This window comes from Salmo salar, chromosome 19, assembly GCF_965601325.2.
Source record: "Salmo salar chromosome 19, fSalSal1, whole genome shotgun sequence".
Classification (NCBI taxonomy): domain Eukaryota; kingdom Metazoa; phylum Chordata; class Actinopteri; order Salmoniformes; family Salmonidae; genus Salmo; species Salmo salar.
In genome coordinates, this window is record NC_138309.1 from 6,346,241 (window position 1) to 6,364,751 (window position 18,511).

General features: G+C 42.9%; 1 protein-coding gene across 2 annotated transcripts in view; it reads left to right on the forward strand.

Annotated features, from left to right (window-relative positions):
- Window positions 1–66: 66 nt before the first annotated feature.
- dnmbp (dynamin binding protein) overlaps window positions 67–18,511 on the forward strand; it is a 149,962-nt gene continuing 131,517 nt past the window's right edge. The window contains exons 1-2 of one of the 2 annotated variants that reach the window (XM_014157049.3): window positions 67–214; window positions 297–438. The gene's annotated coding sequence lies outside the window, so the exon portion shown is untranslated. Of the gene's footprint in view, window positions 439–18,511 lie in introns of both variants that reach the window. The other variant, XM_014157051.3, reaches the window with a different exon arrangement.

Consider the following 18,511-nt stretch of genomic DNA (forward strand, 5'->3'; position numbering starts at 1 on the left):
AATAAGTTTCGATGGGTTTATTTTGGACCTAAGCTTGTCGCCTGCCTTCCCGCCTTTGGGACAACGACTCCCATTGTTAGGGCGGAGACATGAGCATCTCGCCATTATATATTTTTCTAAGTGAACGGGGAACTACCCTGAGATTCAACTTTCATAGGATGACAGCTGATTCCAAGACTATGACACACATGTTGGCAAGCGACTTTTTTGTAATGTGTGTAACCAATTAGCTTTGGAAGTGATTTGTAGACCGTGAACGTGTCTGTTTTGTAAAGAACATTTTATCTTACTTGCAGTAGGCGGTGGATGTGGCCGCAGAATTTTTCGCCTGAGTATAAACGAAAGACAGCAACACGGACCGAAAGTTGGATAACTTGCCAGACTGAAATATAAAGACTTGATTTGACCACTTCGGTAACTTCATCACGGATGCTACAGGTAAGCGTTCAGGAGGCAACTTTTGCTTTTATTATGCTTTTACATCAGATGCATTTTCTTTTCATGCAAGCAAAACGCATGAACGATCACATGATGAGCGACATATGTCCAGCCGATCAGTTGTCACATTATAGGCTACTTTGTAACAGTCACATACTTACCACGAATATAGGCTGCTACATTGTATTTTAACTGCTGCAGCTATGGCGATATTGGTACCTCTACAGATGTCTTTCCTCTCCAATAAGTGATCATGAAATCAGTTGCAAATTGTTATGCGTTTTACAAAACGCATATACAATTAACATGTTTTAAATTATTGCTTAATATTTGAAAAGTAATCAATTACTGTCGTAGGGCTATAGGCTACTCAACCACGTCAACAGAACCCACACGTTCTTAGGGCTACTTAACGAGGGACGTGGACTGATGTGTATAGGTTGAGAACGAGGCAGTGGATGGCATTACCAGTCATCTGACAAACGTAGCCTCGTCGTTGTCAAGGTTTGTAAGGCTAGAGAAAACATTGACAAAATATGATGCCTGCAGGCCTAGGCTGAAACCTAGGCTGAAACCTAGGCCTGCGACGTGACGTTGGAATAACCCATGCCGACAAAAAAGACGTGTAGCATGTTTTTTTATTTACTTTCCAAAAGCATAATTTGTCTTCTGTCAAAGCCTATACTTGTTTGTACACAACAGATACCCACCCTACCGTTACGCTTGTTTACACTAAGTGTGTTTTCATATATAGTCCTCTTTAAAATAACCGATTGCACTGTGGGGTAAAAAAAAAGCTAAATAACTCCGTTATTTGTATTCACACTGCCCTGGCATTTGAATGAGGACTCAATCATTTTTCCAGTTCACTATACGTATTTTGTGGTATGAATCAGCAATGTGAATTCAAAGCTATGTTTAGAAAGGACCCAAGATCATTTCCCAAAATTAACTCAATGCACTCTGGGTTTTTACAAAGTGCAAGACGAGCCATTCTATCAGAATGGTGTTATTGGACAGTTAGATATACCAACTTACATTTTGGAAGCTAATAGATTGCATTTAATTAAAATATGAGACATAATTACTTAGAAGATAATTTTAACATGTAAATATTATTGGTAACTGAACAAATAGAAAATTAATAACTAACTGCAGACTAAATAATGCTGTAATTGAAAATTGTACTCTCAATGAAGGCTACTGCCCTTTAAGAGTAGCTTTTGTACACTTTGTTGTGATTCTTACCAAGTATGTTTTCTTCTCACGCTATTCAAACCCCACAATCAAATAAACGGCTTATGAAGATCTCACCCTATAGATCACATATTGCAAACAAATAGTCTTCAACTAAAAACACATTTTGGAATTTCTGTTCATACTTGACAGTCATTATCCAAAAACGGCACTTTTTTTTCTCTAAAATATTTCACTTATATTAGTTTTTATTTGATTACTTTATTTTTCATTCCTTAGTCATCATCATCTCCACTCAGGCAGTAGCAGGCAAAAAGCCAGACAACGTTCTCTGTGATCCCCATATTGTACTGTCTTTAGACAAAATCATTTTTACTCGTTCTTCAAAGTAGTTAAGGCATACTATCCAAATCAAATTTATTTATATAGCCCTTCTTACATCAGCTGATATCGCAAAGTGCTGTACAGAAACCCAGCCTAAAACCCCAAACACCAAGTAATGCAGGTGTAGAAGCACTATCCCTCTCTCGAAGTTGCGTTGTGTTTATTCCTGTCACATTTGGTCTATGCGGTCTGTGGGTACCTAACCGGCGTAAAAGTGTATCCATCTCTATCTGAGCTGTAAATATCAGGCGCAATGGATTATGGTCATTGTAGGTAATTACCAAATTTCTGTGCTGAACTAGGTTAAATATTTGCTTAAGGAAAACTACAACTCCCTTCAGCCCAGCAACACTCAGTTCTTGATTTGATTTCTCTCTAGAGAAATGGCAAGTCGGTCTCACAAAAAAACTAAACTAAATGGAATTAAAGTATTTGAACCGACGTCAGTCAATAAGTTGTTTAATAACCAGAATAAATACTGAAATGTCTGTTAATCACTCAGCACTAGTTCACATTGCACTTCAATTCCACAGTCCGGTTCCCTTTTTAAATGAGCCAAACTCGGACCATCTCTCGATGGTCTCAGTTTGGTTCGCGGGAATCTTTTGAGGGGTCTGAGTTCCTTTGGCGTGTTCACACTACACACACAAGTTTTAAAAAGTTGCCTGAAAGGGACCAATTGTGAAACACCCTAAGCTTCACTGAGGTCGGAATGCAATCATGGTTACATTTTAAGACACCGTGGAGCCGGAGCGAGATAAGGGTCGGAAAACGTACCTCAATGCAGGGATGGGATATGCCACTCTACTTCAAATGTTACTTTTATCCACACTGATACATTGAAGATACTGCTAGTTTTTCTAGGAAACTGCCCTTTTCATCTTAATGCTTGCTAGCATTTGGCACTGCATCAAATATTGGAATGGCAGTGTCAGTGTAAAAACTGCCCGCTGGAATCGTCTGAGCGCTTTGCTTTTGAGCTTACCCGTTAGTGACTGAATGCTGATATACTTGGTTCTGACTCGCTACAGGCTGTCCAGCAAGAACAGTATGGATGCTTCTCCGTCCAGAACTTTCATTATCTTCATCACTACCGCACACTATAGTATTCCCACTGAAATCATTAGTGTACATAGGATGGACTTGTGGTTCTAAAGGGAAGAAACATATACATATGACAGTATTAATATAGTTGTACGTGCAATAGGAATATACAACAGGAACAAAAAGCATATTCACATAGCAGCATATACAGTACACATCAGCAAAAATTGGCCCGCGGGCCGACAGCCCATCCCTGGGCTAGATTTATGGCCCCTCTCTCACGACTTGGTGTTTCTGGTGCCACAGAGTTGTAAATCTGTGCATGCAGAGCTCAGAGGAACATCTCCAAGACTTCTTTCTAGCAGGTTCTAGAATTCACCAGAGCATAACAATTGCGTGAACTATGACAGCGCAGTGGTATTGTGCTCATACAAATAACCACCTGTTAACAGTATAATCTACTGTATTCAACGGAAATGTGTCTTCCGCATTCAACCCAAACCCCTCTGACTCAGAGGTGCGTGGGGCTGCCTTATCCGACAGCCAGGGATAGTTGCAGCGCGGGGTGGAATAGGCTATATAGGATTCGTAGTTCTTTGACTGTGTGCAATTTTAATAAATATAAAATTGCAGAAATGCTTTAAACAGCTACTGACTGCAGCATTTATTTTCACTATAAATGTGATCAAACTTGACTTTTATTCTCAAATGTGAGTGAAATGCTTGCGTTGTGGAGCCCTGACCACCCGCCAACGTGGCTGGTGAAAAATATATATTTGCCACTGCTCAACAACAAAGATCTTGGTTGACCAACAAACAATCGACCAGTCGACCAAATGGGGTCAGCCGTAATTTCAACATATTTATTAGAGAAACCAAAGTGCTGTAACAGCCATACATTTAAATAAAAAAGCCTAGTACACAGCAAAACCTTTCCAATCAAAAGGCTATTGCACAGAAAAACGAGGGCAGTCGGATGCATTGCAAATTCAGAACCGGGACAATTGGACAGCCACATAATAAACTAAAGCACTGACCATTGGGAACAAGATCAGAATGACTCCTTATTAAAAGAAGGCTTGATCCATGAATTCAATATTTAAATTGGTAGCCTAGCCTACAAAACCAAAACCAAAATCAAATAACACGGCCATATCCTTACCCCTCTACACAATCAGAAATGTTTAGGTTACATGAAAGGCTATGCAATTCAACACAATCCCGACATAAAAAAGCCTATTGCAGAGAATTGCATAACTATTTTTGCCATGCCTGTTGAATAACCGAAAAATAGGCTACCTAATTAAATGCTCTCCGTAGGCTAAGTAAAACAATTATTTAAGGACAAATAAACATTGCCATTTTTTTTTTTAGGTATTGATCATTATTTCGATTTTTAAAAGATGGAGTGAAAATTGTGTTAAATGAGGAAATTGTCAGTCACAGGATCTCTCTCGCATTGCAAATTCAGCACATGTACTCACAGGCCTGAAATAGCTAAAGTACTGATTAACAGAAGATGGCGCCGATAGAGATGGCAGCTTTGCTTCTAGTCCTTAGGAAACAGTGTTTAAAAAAACAAAAATGTGTATTATTTATTACATTGTTGGCCCAGAAACATACAACCAGGAAGGACTATTGGATATCAGAGATGTCAATTTACAAGCACCACCAGCACCATGACCAGGAATACGACTTTCCCAAAGCGGATCCTTTTGTCTGCACCGCCCAGGGCATTTTATCTGATTCCAGAGGCCGACCCAAAACAACGCTGCCGGAGGAGAGGGTGCCGGAATGGTCTTCTAGTGAGGCTTCGGATGCGCGCACACCACCCACCGCTCCCGAGTACGTTGATCGCTAATGTCCAGTCCCTAGTTAACAAAGTTGACGAAATTAGGGCAAGAGTTGCTTTCCAAAGAGATATGCGGGATTGTAACATCTCTGTTTCATGGAAACATGGCTAGCTGGGGACATGCTGTCGGAGTCCATACAGCCAAAGGGATTTTCAGTGCATTGTGCCGACAGGAATAAACATCTCTCCGGTAAGAGGAAGGGCGGGGGTGTATGTTTCATGATTAACGTGTCATGGTGTAATTGTAACAACATACATGAACTCAAGACCTTGTGTTCAACTGACCTAGAATTCCTCAGTCAAATGCTGACCGTATTATCTCCCAAGAGAAATCTCCTCGGTTAATTCACGGCTGTGACGATATCTCCCCGCAAGCGGATACCAAGATGGCCATCAAGGAACTTCACTGGGCTTTATGCAAACTGGAAACAAGATATCCTGAGGCTGCATTTATTATAGCTGGGTATTTTAACAAAGCTAATTTGAGAACAAGGCTACCGAAATTCTAGCAGCATATCAATTGCTATACACGAGCGGGTAACACGCGCGACCACTGCTACTCTAACTTCCGTGACGCATACAAGGCCCTCCCCTGCCCTTCTTTTGGCAAATCTGACCATGACTCCATCTTGTTGCTCCCCTCCTATAGGTAGAAACTAAAACAGGAAGCGCCCGTGCTTAGGTCTATCCAATGCTGGTCTGACCAATCGGATTCCACACTTCAAGATTGCTTCGATCACATGGACTGGGATATGTTCCGGGTAGCCTCCGGCAATAACATTGACGTATACGCTAACTCTGTGAGCGAGTTTGTAAGGAATTGTATAGGAGATGTTGTACCCACTGTAACTATTAAAACTTCCTAACCAGAAACCGTGGATTGATGGCGGCATTTGCGCAAAGCTGAAAGCACGTATAACCGCATTTGTAAGTCGCTCTGGATAAGAGCGTCTGCTAAATGACTTAAATGTAAATGTAATGTAATGCATTTAATCATGGCAAGGCGACTGGAAATGTGACCAACTACAAACAGTGTAGTTATTCTCTCCATAAGGCAAGCAAACAAGCCAAGTGTCGGTATAGAGTGGAGTCTCAATTCAACGGCTCAAACACGAGATGTATGTGGCAGGGTCACCGCCTGGTACGGCAACTGCACCGCCCACAACCGCAAGGCTCTCCAGAGGGTGATGCGGTCTGCACAACGCATCACCGGGTGCAAACTACCTGCCCTCCAGGACACCTTCAACACCCAATATCACAGGAAGGCAAAAAAGACCAAGGACAATAACCACCTTTTAAAAATATCCCATTACAAATGAACAGTTCTGTGTCCTTGAGCAAGGCACTTAATCCTAATTACTCCTGTAAAGATAGGCATTTTCTTCCCAAGATGGCGTAGCAGTTCAGACGTCCTTTGTCTTCCTCTTGCCGTGTCATTCATATATATATATATATATATATCTTTTTACATTTTTTTTTTCTTCTAAAAACTCAAGCTCAAAACACTCTCCTGCAATCCGACTCACCAATTAAAAAAAAAAAAAGAATTATTTACCTCATCTGAAATCCACAACAGAAGCTAGCCAGAGGGTAGCCAGTTCACTGGCTAACGTTGGAGTTCAGCTAGCCACCGTTAGCGGTCCTCAGCTATCCATTAGTTCGAAAAGCTATCGACAGTTTTTGTACAGCGCGACTCAGACCAGAGCATACCGGACCTATTCTCTCTCCATATCCCCGGATTTCTACCGCAGGCTCTGGACATTTACACCTGGATCTTGCAGCTAGCTAGCTGCTACCTGAGTGAAATTGTCAACGTCGGTCCCGGACTTAACCTGTTGGGTCTAGGGGGCAGCATTTGCACGTCTGGATAAAAAAAATGTACCCGATTTAATCTGGTTACTAATCCTACCCAGTAACTAGAATATGCATATACTTATTATATATGGATAGAAAACACTCTAAAGTTTCCAAAACTGTTTGAATGGTGTCTGTGAGTATAACAGAACTCATTTGGCAGGCAAAACCCTGAGACATTTTCTGACAGGAAGTGGATACCTGATGTGTTGTATTGACTTTAAACCTATCCCATTGAAAAACACAGGGGTTTAGGAATATTTTGGCACTTCCTATTGCTTCCACTAGATGTCACCAGCCTTTACAAAGTGTTTTGAGTCTTCTGGAGGGAGATCTGACCGAACAAGAGCCATGGAACGGTGATGTCCCATTAGACACCTGGCGCGCTACTTCATGTTGGGTACCCTCGTTCCAATACGTTATAAGAGTATGCATTCGTCCACCTTGAATATTATTCATGTTCTGGTTAAAAAAGGCCCTAATGATTTATGCTATACAACGTTTGACATGTTTGAACGAACGGAAATATATTTTTTCCCCTCGTTCATGACGAGAAGTCCGGCTGGCTTACATCATGTGCTAACGAGACGGAGATTTTTGGACATAAATGATGAGCTTTTTTGAACAAAACTACATTCGTTATGGACCTGTGATACCTGGAAGTGACATCTGATGAAGAGAATCAAAGGTAATGGATTATTTACATAGTATTTTCGATTTTAGATCTCCCCAACATGACGTCTAGTCTGTATCGCAACGCGTATTTTTCCGGGCGCAGTGCTCAGATTATTGCAAAGTGTGATTTCCCAGTAAGGTTATTTTTAAATCTGGCAAGTTGATTGCGTTCAAAAGATGTAAATCTATAATTCTTTAAATGACAATATAATATTTTACCAATGTTTTCTAATTTTAATTATTTAATTTGTGACGCTGACTTGACTGCCGGTTATTGGAGGGAAACGATTTCCTCAACATCAATGCCATAGTAAAACGCTGTTTTTGGATATAAATATCAACTTGATAGAACTAAAAATGCATGCATTGTCTAACATAATGTCCTAGGAGTGTCATCTGATGGAGATTGTAAAAGGTTAGTGTATCATTTTAGCTGGTTTTATGGTTTTGGTGACCCTGTCTTTGACTTGACAAAACATTACACACAACTCTTGTAAATGTACTGTCCTAACATACTCTAAATTTATGCTTTCGCCGTAAAACCTTTTTGAAATCGTAAAACGTGGTTAGATTAAGGAGATGTTTATCTTTCAAATGGTGTAACATAGTTGTATTTTTGAAAAATTTGAATTTTGACATTTATTTGGATTCAAATTTGCCGCTCTTGAAATGCACCTGCTGTTGATGGAGTGCACCACGGGTGGCACGCTAGCGTCCCACCTAGCCCCAAGAGGTTAACATAAATTATTCAGGAGCTAGCCAGCTGAAGCGTTCCATCAGCCTCTCCTGGGCTACTAACTAACTATTTTGCCAATTGGACTGGTCCCCCCCTACGACACGGAACCCCACTAATCTACAGACAGAATCGCACGAGGTGGCTAAAAACAGACCTCCCTCCATCTTCTACCAGCTTGCTACCTATGGCTCGGCTAGCTATCTAACTCTCACTGGAGCCTTTGATCACTCGGCTAAGCATGCCTCTCTTTAATGTCAATATGCCTTGTCCATTGCTGTTCTGGTTAGTGTTTATTGGCTTATTTCACTGTAGAGCCTCTAGCCCTGCTCATTATACCTTATCCAACCTCTCAGTTCCTCCACCCACACATGCTATGACATATTCTGGTTTCAATTATGTTTCTAGAGCCAATATCTCTCTCATCATCACTAAATGCCTAGGTTTACCTCCACTGTACTCACATCCTACCATACCTTTGTCTGTACATTATACCTTGAAGCTATTTTATCACCCCCAGAAACCTGCTCCTTTTTCTCTCTATTCCGGACGTCATAGACGACCAATTCTTATAGCTTTTAACTGTACCCTTATCCTCATCCTTCTCTGTTCCTCTGGTGATGTAGAGGTGAATCCAGGCCCTGCAGTGCCTAGCTCCACTCCTACTCCCCAGGCGCTCTCTTTTGATGACTTCTGTAACCGTAATAGCCTTGGTTTCATGCATGTTAACATTAGAAGCCTCCTCCCTAAGTTTGTTTTATTCACTGCTTTAGCACACTCTGCCAACCCGGATGTCCTAGCCGTGTCTGAATCCTGGCTTAGGAAGTCCACCAAAAACTCTGAAATCTTCATCCCTAACTACGTTTTCAAACAAGATAGAACGGCCAAAGGGGGCGGTGTTGCAATCTACTGCAGAGATAGCCTGCAGAGTTCTGTCTTTCTATCCAGGTCTGTACCCAAACAATTTGAACTTCTACTTTTATCTCTCTAAAAACAAGTCTCTCACCGTTGCCGCCTGCTATAGACCACCCTCGGCTCCCAGCTGTGCTCTGGACACCATATGTGAACTGATTGCCCCCCATCTATCTTCAGAGCTCGTGCTACTAGGTGACCTAAACTGGGACATGCTTAACACCCCAGCCATCCTACAATCCAAGCTTGACGCCCTCAATCTCACACAATTTATTAATGAACCCACCAGGTACCACCCCAAAGCCGTAAACACTGGCACCCTCATAGATATCATCCTAACCAATTTGCCCTTTAAATACACCTCAAACGACCTCCACTCATCACTGTCAAACGCTCCCTGAAACATTTCAGCGAGCAAGCCTTTCTAATCGACCTGGCCCTGGTATCCTGGAAGGATATTGACCTCATCCCGTCAGTAGAGGATGCCTGGTTATTTTTTTTTAAATGCCTTCCTCACCATCTTAAATAAGCATGCCCCATTCAAGAAATTTAGAACCAGGAACAGATATAGCCCTTGGTTCTCCCCAGATGTCCTTAACCTGTTAGGGCTAGTATTGACACGGCTGGATAAAAAACATACCCGATTTAATCTGGTTACCACTCCTACCCAGTAACTAGAATATGCATATACTTATTACATATGGATAGATAACACCCTACATTTTCTAAACCTGTTTGAATGGTGTCTGTGAGTATAACAGAACTCAAATGGCAGGTCAAAACCTGAGAGATTCCTTTACAGGAAGTGGCCTGTCTGACCATTTCTTGAACTTCTTTTCCATCTCTATCATTTACTAAGGATCTCTGCTCTAACGTGACACTTCCCACGTCGTCCATAGGCGCTCAGAGCCCGGGAAAAAACAGAATGTCGTCATTCCAGCCCCAGGCTGAAACACATTATCGCCTTTCTCAAGTGGCCCATCAAGGGACACTGGGCTTATGCGCGTGACCCGACCGCCCCCGCCTTTGGGATTTTTTTCCTCTGTTTGCCGAAAAGGAGATTCCCTGTCGGAATATTATCGCTTTTCTACGAGAAAAATGGCGTAAAAATTGATTTTAAACAGCGGTTGACATGCTTCGAAGTACGGTAATGGAATATTTAGAATTTTATTGTCACGAATTGCGCCATGCGCGCGACACTTCTTTACTATTTCGGATAGTGTCTGGAACGCACGAACAAAACGCCGCTATTCGGATATAACGATGGATTATTTTGGACCAAACCAACATTTGTTATTGAAGTAGCAGTCCTGGGTGTGCATTCTGACGAAGACAACAAAAGGTAATCAAACTTTTATAATAGTAAATATGATTATGGTGAGTGCTAAACTTGCCGGGTGTCTAAATAGCGAGCCCGTGATGCCTGGGCTATGTACTTAGAATATTGCAAAATGTGCTTTCACCAAAAAGCTATTTTAAAATCGGACATATCGAGTGCATAGAGGAGGTCTGTATCTATAATTCTTAAAATAATTGTTATGCTTTTTGTGAACGTTTATCGTGAGTAATTTAGTAAAATGTTAGCGAATTCCCCGGAAGTTTGCGGGGGGTATGCTAGTTCTGAACGTCACATGCTAATGTAAAAAGCTGTTTTTTGATATAAATATGAACTTGATTGAACAAAACATGCATGTATTGTATAACATAATGTCCTAGGGTTGTCATCTGATGAAGATCATCAAAGGTGAGTGCTGCATTTAGCTGTCTTCTGGGTTTTGGTGACATTATATGCTGGCTTGAAAAATGGGTGTCTGATTATTTCTGGCTTGGTACTCTGCTGACATAATCTAATGTTTTGCTTTCGTTGTAAAGCCTTTTTGAAATCGGACAGTGTGGTTAGATTAACGAGAGTCTTGTCTTTAAATAGCTGTAAAATAGTCATATGTTTGAGAAATTGAAGTAATAGGATTTTTAATGTTTTGAAAATCGCGCCACAGGCTGCAAGTGGCTGTTACGTAGGTGGGACGAATTCGTCCCGCCTAGCCTAGAGAGGTTAACCAACACAAAAACATCCTATGGCGTTCTGCATTAGCATCGAACAGCCCCCGTGATATGCAACTTTTCAGGGAAGTTAGAAACCAATATACACAGGCAGTTAAAGCCAAGGCTAGCTTTTTCAAGCAGAAATTTGCTTCCTGCAACACAAACTCAAAGTTCTGGGACATTGTAAAGTCCATGGAGAATAAGAACACCTCCTCCCAACTGCCCACTGCACTGAGGATAGGAAACTCTGTCACCACTGATAAACCCACTATAATTGAGAATTTCAATAAGCATTTTTCTACGGCTGGCCTTGCTTTCCACCTGGCTACCCCTACTGCAGTCAACAGCACTGCACCCCCCACAGCTACTCGCCCAAGCCTTCCCCATTTCTCCTTCTCCCAAATCCATTCAGCTGATGTTCTGAAAGAGCTGCAAAATCTGGACCCCCTACAAATCAGCCGGGCTAGACAATCTGGACCCTTTCTTTCTAAAATTATCTGCCAAAATTATTGCAACCCCTATCACTAGCCTGTTCAACCTCTTTCGTGTCGTCTGAGATTCCCATAGATTTTAAAGCAGCTGCTGTCATCCCCCTCTTCAAAGGAGGGGACACTCTTGACCCAAATTGCTATAGACCTATATCCATCCTACTACTCTGCCTTTCAAAGGTCTTCGAAAGCCAAGTCAACAAACAGATTACCGACCATTTCGAATCCCACCGCACCTTCTCCGCTATGCAATCTGGTTTCAGAGCTGGTCATGGGTGCACCTCAGCCACGCTCAAGGTCCTAAACGATATTGTAACCGCCATCGATACGAAACAATACTGTGCTGCCGTATTCATTGACCTGGCCAAAGCTTTCGACTCTGTCAATCACCACATCCTCATCGGCAGACTCAATAGCCTTGGTTTCTCTAATGATTGCATCGCCTGGTTCACCAACTACTTCTCTGATAGAGTTCAGTGTGTCAAATCGGAGGGCCTGTTGTCCGGACCTCTGGCAGTCTCTATGGGGGTGCCACAGGGTTCAATTCTTGGGCCAACTCTTTTCTCTGTATACATCAATGATGTCGCTCTTGTTGCTGGTGAGTCTCTGATCCACCTCTACGCAGACGACACCATTCTGTATACTTCTGGCTAGAGGTCGACCGATTATGATTTTTCAACGCCGATACCGATTTATTGGAGGACCAAAAAAGCCGGTACCGATTAATCGGCCGATTTTATTGTTATGATTTTTTAAATGTGTGTGTGTGTATTATATTATATACACTGCTCAAAAAATAAAGGGAACACTTAAACAACACAATGTAACTCCAAGTCAATCACACTTCTGTGAAATCAAACTGTCCACTTAGGAAGCAACACTGAATGACAATAAATTTCACATGCTGTTGTGCAAATGGAATAGACAACAGGTGGAAATTATAGGCAATTAGCAAGACACCCCCAATAAAGGAGTGGTTCTGCAGGTGGGGACCACAGACCACTTCTCAGTTCCTATGCTTCCTGGCTGATGTTTTGGTCACTTTTGAATGCTGGCGGTGCTTTCACTCTAGTGGTAGCATGAGACGGAGTCTACAACCCACACAAGTGGCTCAGGTAGTGCAGCTCATCCAGGATGGCACATCAATGCGAGCTGTGGCAAGAAGGTTTGCTGTGTCTGTCAGCGTAGTGTCCAGAGCATGGAGGCGCTACCAGGAGACAGGCCAGTACATCAGGAGACGTGCAGGAGGCCGTAGGAGGGCAACAACCCAGCAGCAGGACCGCTACCTCCGCCTTTGTGCTAGGAGGAGCAGGAGAAGCACTGCCAGAGCTCTGCAAAATGACCTCCAGCAGGCCACAAATGTGCATGTGTCTGCTCAAACGGTCAGAAACAGACTCCATGAGGGTGGTATGAGTGCCCGACGTCCACAGGTGGGGGTTGTGCTTACAGCCCAACACCGTGCAGGACGTTTGGCATTTGCCAGAGAACACCAAGATTGGCAAATTCGCCACTGGCGCCCTGTGCTCTTCACAGATGAAAGCAGGTTCACACGGAGCACGTGACCGACGTGACAGAGTCTGGAGACGCCGTGGAGAACGTTCTGCTGCCTGCAACATCCTCCAGCATTACCAGTTTGGCGGTGGGTCAGTCATGGTGTGGGGTGGCATTTCTTTTGGGGGCCGCACAGCCCTCCATGTGCTCGCCAGAGGTAGCCTGACTGCCATTAGGTACCGAGATGAGATCCTCTGACCCCTTGGGAGACCATATGCTTGTACGGTTGGCCCTGGGTTCCTCCTAATGCAAGACAATGCTAGACCTCATGTGGCTGGAGTGTGTCAGCAGTTCCTGCAAGAGGAAGGCATTGATGCTATTGACTGGCCCGCCGTTCCCCAGACCTGAATCCAATTGAGCACATCTGGGACATCATGTCTCGCTCCATCCACCAACGCCACGTTGCACCACAGCCTGTCCAGGAGTTGGCGGATGCTTTAGTCCAGGTCTGGGAGGAGATCCCTCAGGAGACCATCCGCCACCTCATCAGGAGCATGCCCAGGCGTTGTAGGGAGGTCATACAGGCACGTGGAGGCCACACACACTACTGAGCCTCATTTTGACTTGTTTTAAGGACATTACATCAAAGTTGGATCAGCCTGTAGTGTGGTTTTCCACTTTAATTTTGAGTGTGACTCCAAATCCAGACCTCCATTTGTTGATAAATTGGATTTCCATTGATTATTTTTGTGATTTTGTTGTCAGCACATTCAACTATGTAAAGAGAAAAGTATTTAATAAGATTATTTCTTTCATTCAGATCTAGGATGTCCCACCTACTCAACAGCCAGTGTAATCCCGTGGCGCGTTATTCAAATTCCTCAAATGCAAAAACTTCAATTTTTCAAACATATGACTATTTTACACCATTTTAAAGACAAGACTCTCGTTAATCTAACCACACTGTCCGATTTCAAAAAGGCTTTACAACGAAAGCAAAACATTAGATTATGTCAGGAGAGTACCCAGACAGAAATAATCACACACCCATTTTTCAAGCTAGCATATGTCACATAAACCCAAACCACAGCTAAATGCAGCACTAACCTTTGATCTTCATCAGATGACACACCTAGGACATTATGTTATACGATACATGCATGTTTTGTTCAATCAAGTTCATATTTATATCAAAAACCAGCTTTTTACATTAGCATGTGACGTTCAGAACTAGCATACCCCCCGCAAACTTCCGGTGAATTTACTAAATTACTCACGATAAACGTTCTTAAAAAGCATAACAATTATTTTAAGAATTATAGATACAGAACTCCTCTATGCACTCGATATGTCCGATTTTTAAAATGGCTTTTCGGTGAAAGCACATTTTGCAATATTCTGAGTAGATATCCCAGCATCACAGGGCTAGCTATTTAGACACCCAGCAAGTTTAGCCCTCACAAAAGTCAGATTTACTATAAGAAAAATGTTATTACCTTTGGTGTTCTTCGTCAGAATGCACTCCCAGGACTTCTACTTCAATAACAAATGTTGGTTTGGTTCAAAATAATCCATAGTTATATCCAAATAGTGGCGTTTTGTTCGTGCGTTCAAGACACTATCCGAAGGGTGACGCGCCCGATGCGTTTCGTGACAAAAAAATTCAAAATATTCCATTACCGTACTTCGAAGCGTGTCAAACGCTGTTTAAAATCTATTTTTATGCGAGTGTTCTCGTAAAAAAGCGATAATATTTCCGACCGGGAGTTGTTTTCGTTCAAAGAGAGAGAAAGTAAACATGGTGTCGGCTCGTGCACGCGCCTCCAGTCTCAATGTCCTCAGATCGACCACTATCCAAATGCGCTAATGTTTTTCCACCAGGACCTGCAAAGCCACCATTCATCGTTCTGGCGCCTTCTGAGAGCCTATGGGAGCGTTAGAAAATGTCACGTTATGCCAGAGATCCCCTGTTTTGGTTAGAGATGATCAAGAAGTTCAAGAAATAGTCAGAGCGCTTCCTGTTTGGAATCTTCTCAGGTTTTGGCCTGCCAAATGAGTTCTGTTATACTCAGACACCATTCAAACAGTTTTAGAAACTTTAGGGTGTTTTCTATCCAAATCAAACAGTTATATGCATATTCTAGTTACTGGGCAGGAGTAGTAACCAGATTAAATCGGGTACGTTTTGTAACGTGACACTTCCTACGGCTCCCATAGGCTCTCAGAACCCGGGAAAAAGCTAAATGATGTCGAGGCAGCCCCTGGCTGAAAAACATTAGCGCCTTTGGTAAGTGGTCTATCAGAGGACAATGAGACTGAGGCGCGTGCACGAGGCGACCCCATGTTTTTATTTTCTCACTCTTTGTACTAAAACACAGATTCCCGGTCGGAATGTTATCGCTTTTTTAACGAGAAAAATGGCATAAAAATTGATTTTTAAACAGCAGTTGACATGCTTCGAAGTACGGTAATGGAATATTTAGAATTTTGTCACGAAACGCGTCGGGCGCGTCACCCTTTACACTTCGGATAGTGTCTTGAACGCACGAACAAAACGCCACTATTTGGATATAACTATGGATTATTTTGAACCAAACCAACATTTGTTATTGAAGTAGAAGTCCTGGGAGTGCATTCTGACGAAGAACACCAAAGGTAATAACATTTTTACCAAATAAACAAAAGTAATTAAAAGCAACAATAACGAGGCTATATACAGGGGGTGAGTCAGTGTGCGGGGGTACAGGTCAGAGGTCATTTGTACATGTTGGTAGGGGTGAAGTGACTGCATAGATAATAAACAGCGAGTTGCAGCAGTGTACAAAACAAATGGAGGGGAGGAGAGTCAATGTAATAGTCCGGTGGCCATTTGATTAATTGTTCAGCAGTCTTATTGCTTGGGGGTAGATGCTGTTAAGGAGCCTTTTGGTCCTATACTTGGCGCTCCGCTACCACTTGCCGTGCGGTAGCGGAGAAAAGTCTATGACTTGGGTGACTGGAGTCTCTGAAACTTTTATGGGCATTCCTCTGACACCGCCTATTATATAGGTCCTGGATTGCAGGAAGCTTGGCCCCGGGGATGTACTGGGCCGTACGCGCTACCCTCTCTAGCACCTTACGATCAGATGCCGAGCAGTTGCCATACCAGGCGGTGATGCAACCGGTCAGGATGCTCTCGATAGTGAATTTTCTACAGCTGCACGACTGTCTTGGTGTGTTTGGACCTTGATAGATCGTTGGTGATGTGGACACCAAGGAACTTGAAACTCTCGACCAGCTCCACTTCAGCCCCATCGATGTTAATGGGGGCCTGTTCGGCCCTCCTCTTTCTATTGTCAATGATCAGCTCCTTTGTCTTGCTCACATTGAGGGAGAGGTTGTTGTCCTGGCACCACACTGCTAGTTCCCTAACCTCTTCCCTATAGGCTGTCTTATCGTTGTGTCGTCAGCAAACTTAATGATGGTTTTGGCGTCGTTCTTGGCCACGCAGTCATGGGTGAACAGGGAGTACAGGAGGGGACTAAGCATGCACCCCTGAGGGGCTCCGGTGTTGAGGATCAGCATGACAGATGTGTTGTTGCCTACCCTTACTACCTGTGGGTGGCCCGTTAGTCCCAGGGTTCTTAGTTTACTGATGAGCTTTGTGGGAACTATGGTGTAGTGTAGTAGACTACAGCTGAGCTGTAGTCAATGAACAGCATTCTCACATAGGTGTTCCTTTTGTCCAGGTGGGAAAGGGCAGTGTGGAGTGGGATTGAGATTGCTTGATCTGTTGGGACGGTATGCGAATTGGAGTGGGTCTAGGGTTTCCGGGATGATGCTGTTGATGTGAGCCATGACCAGCCTTTCAAAGCAGTAAATGGCTACCGACGTGAGTGCCACGGGGCGGTAGTCATTTAGGCAAGTTACCTTCACTTTCTTGGGCACAGGGACTATGGTGGTCTGCTTGAAACATGTAGGTATTACAGACTTGGTCAGGGAGAGGTTGAAAATGTCAGTGAAGACACTTGCTAGTTGGTCCGCGCATGCTCTGAGTACACGTCCTGGTAATCTGTCTGGCCCAGAGGCCTTGTGAATGTTGACCTGTTTTTAAGGTCTTGCTCACATCGGCTACAAAGAGCATGATCACACAGTCGTCTGGAACAGTGTTGCTTGCCTCGAAGCGATAATAAAAGGCATTTAGCTCATCTGGTAGGCTCGCGTCACTGGACAGCTCATGGCTGGGTTTCCCTTTGTAGTCCGTAATAGTTTGCAAGCCCTGCCTCATTCGATGAGCATCAGAGCCGGTTTGGTAGGATTCAATCTTAGTCCTGTATTGACACTTTCCCTGTGTGATGGTTCGTCTGAGGGCATAGCAGGATTTCTTATAAGTGTCTGGATTAGTGTCCCGCTCCTTGAAAGCCGCAACTCTAGCCTTTAGTTGGTGTGGATGTTGCCTATAATCCATGGCTTCTGGTTGGGATATGTACGTACATTCACTGTGGGGACCACGTCGTCGATATACTTATTGATGAAGCCGTTGACTGATGTGGTATACTCCTCAATGCCATTGGACGAATCCCGGAACATATTCCAGTCTGTGCTAGCAAAACAGTCCTGTAGAGTAGCATCCGCGTCATCTGACCACTTTCGTATTAACCTGTTAGGGCTAGGGGGCAGTATTGACACGGCCGGATAAAAAACGTACCCGATTTAATCTGGTTACTACTCCTGCCCAGTAACTAGAATATGCATATAATTATTGGCTTTGGATAGAAAACACCCTAAAGTTTCTAAAACTGTTTGAATGGTGTCTGTGAGTATAACAGAACTCATATGGCAGGCAAAAACCTGAGAACATTCCATGCAGGAAGTGGCCTGTCTGAGAAGTTGTTTCATCTTGGCTCTTTTTATTGAAGACTTGTAGTGATTCATATGTTTATGATGTAGAGAATATTTGTTGGTTCGTGGTGTGTAATGAAGAGCAAACAGACGATGCACTAGACACATGTATGAAATTCCTTATTCCAGTTACTAATAAGCACGCACCCAATAAGAAAATGACTGTAAACTTAAATCTCCTTGGATTGATGAGGAATTGAAAATTTGTATGGATGAGGCAAAAGGTATGGCAGCCCAACTGATCAGCAAACATACTGCAAATTAAGAAATCATGTTACTAAATAAAAACAAACTATGCTCAAACAAGTTAAATACAATTTTGGGGAAAAAGCCATCTCGGCTCCATCATTCATTGAATCAGATGGCTCATTCATCACAAAGCCCACTGATATTGCCAACTACTTTAATGACTTTTTCATTGGCAAGATAATCAAACTTAGGGATGACATGCTAGCAACAAATGCTGACACTACAAGTATAATTGACCAAATTATGAAAGACACAAATTGTACTTTTGAA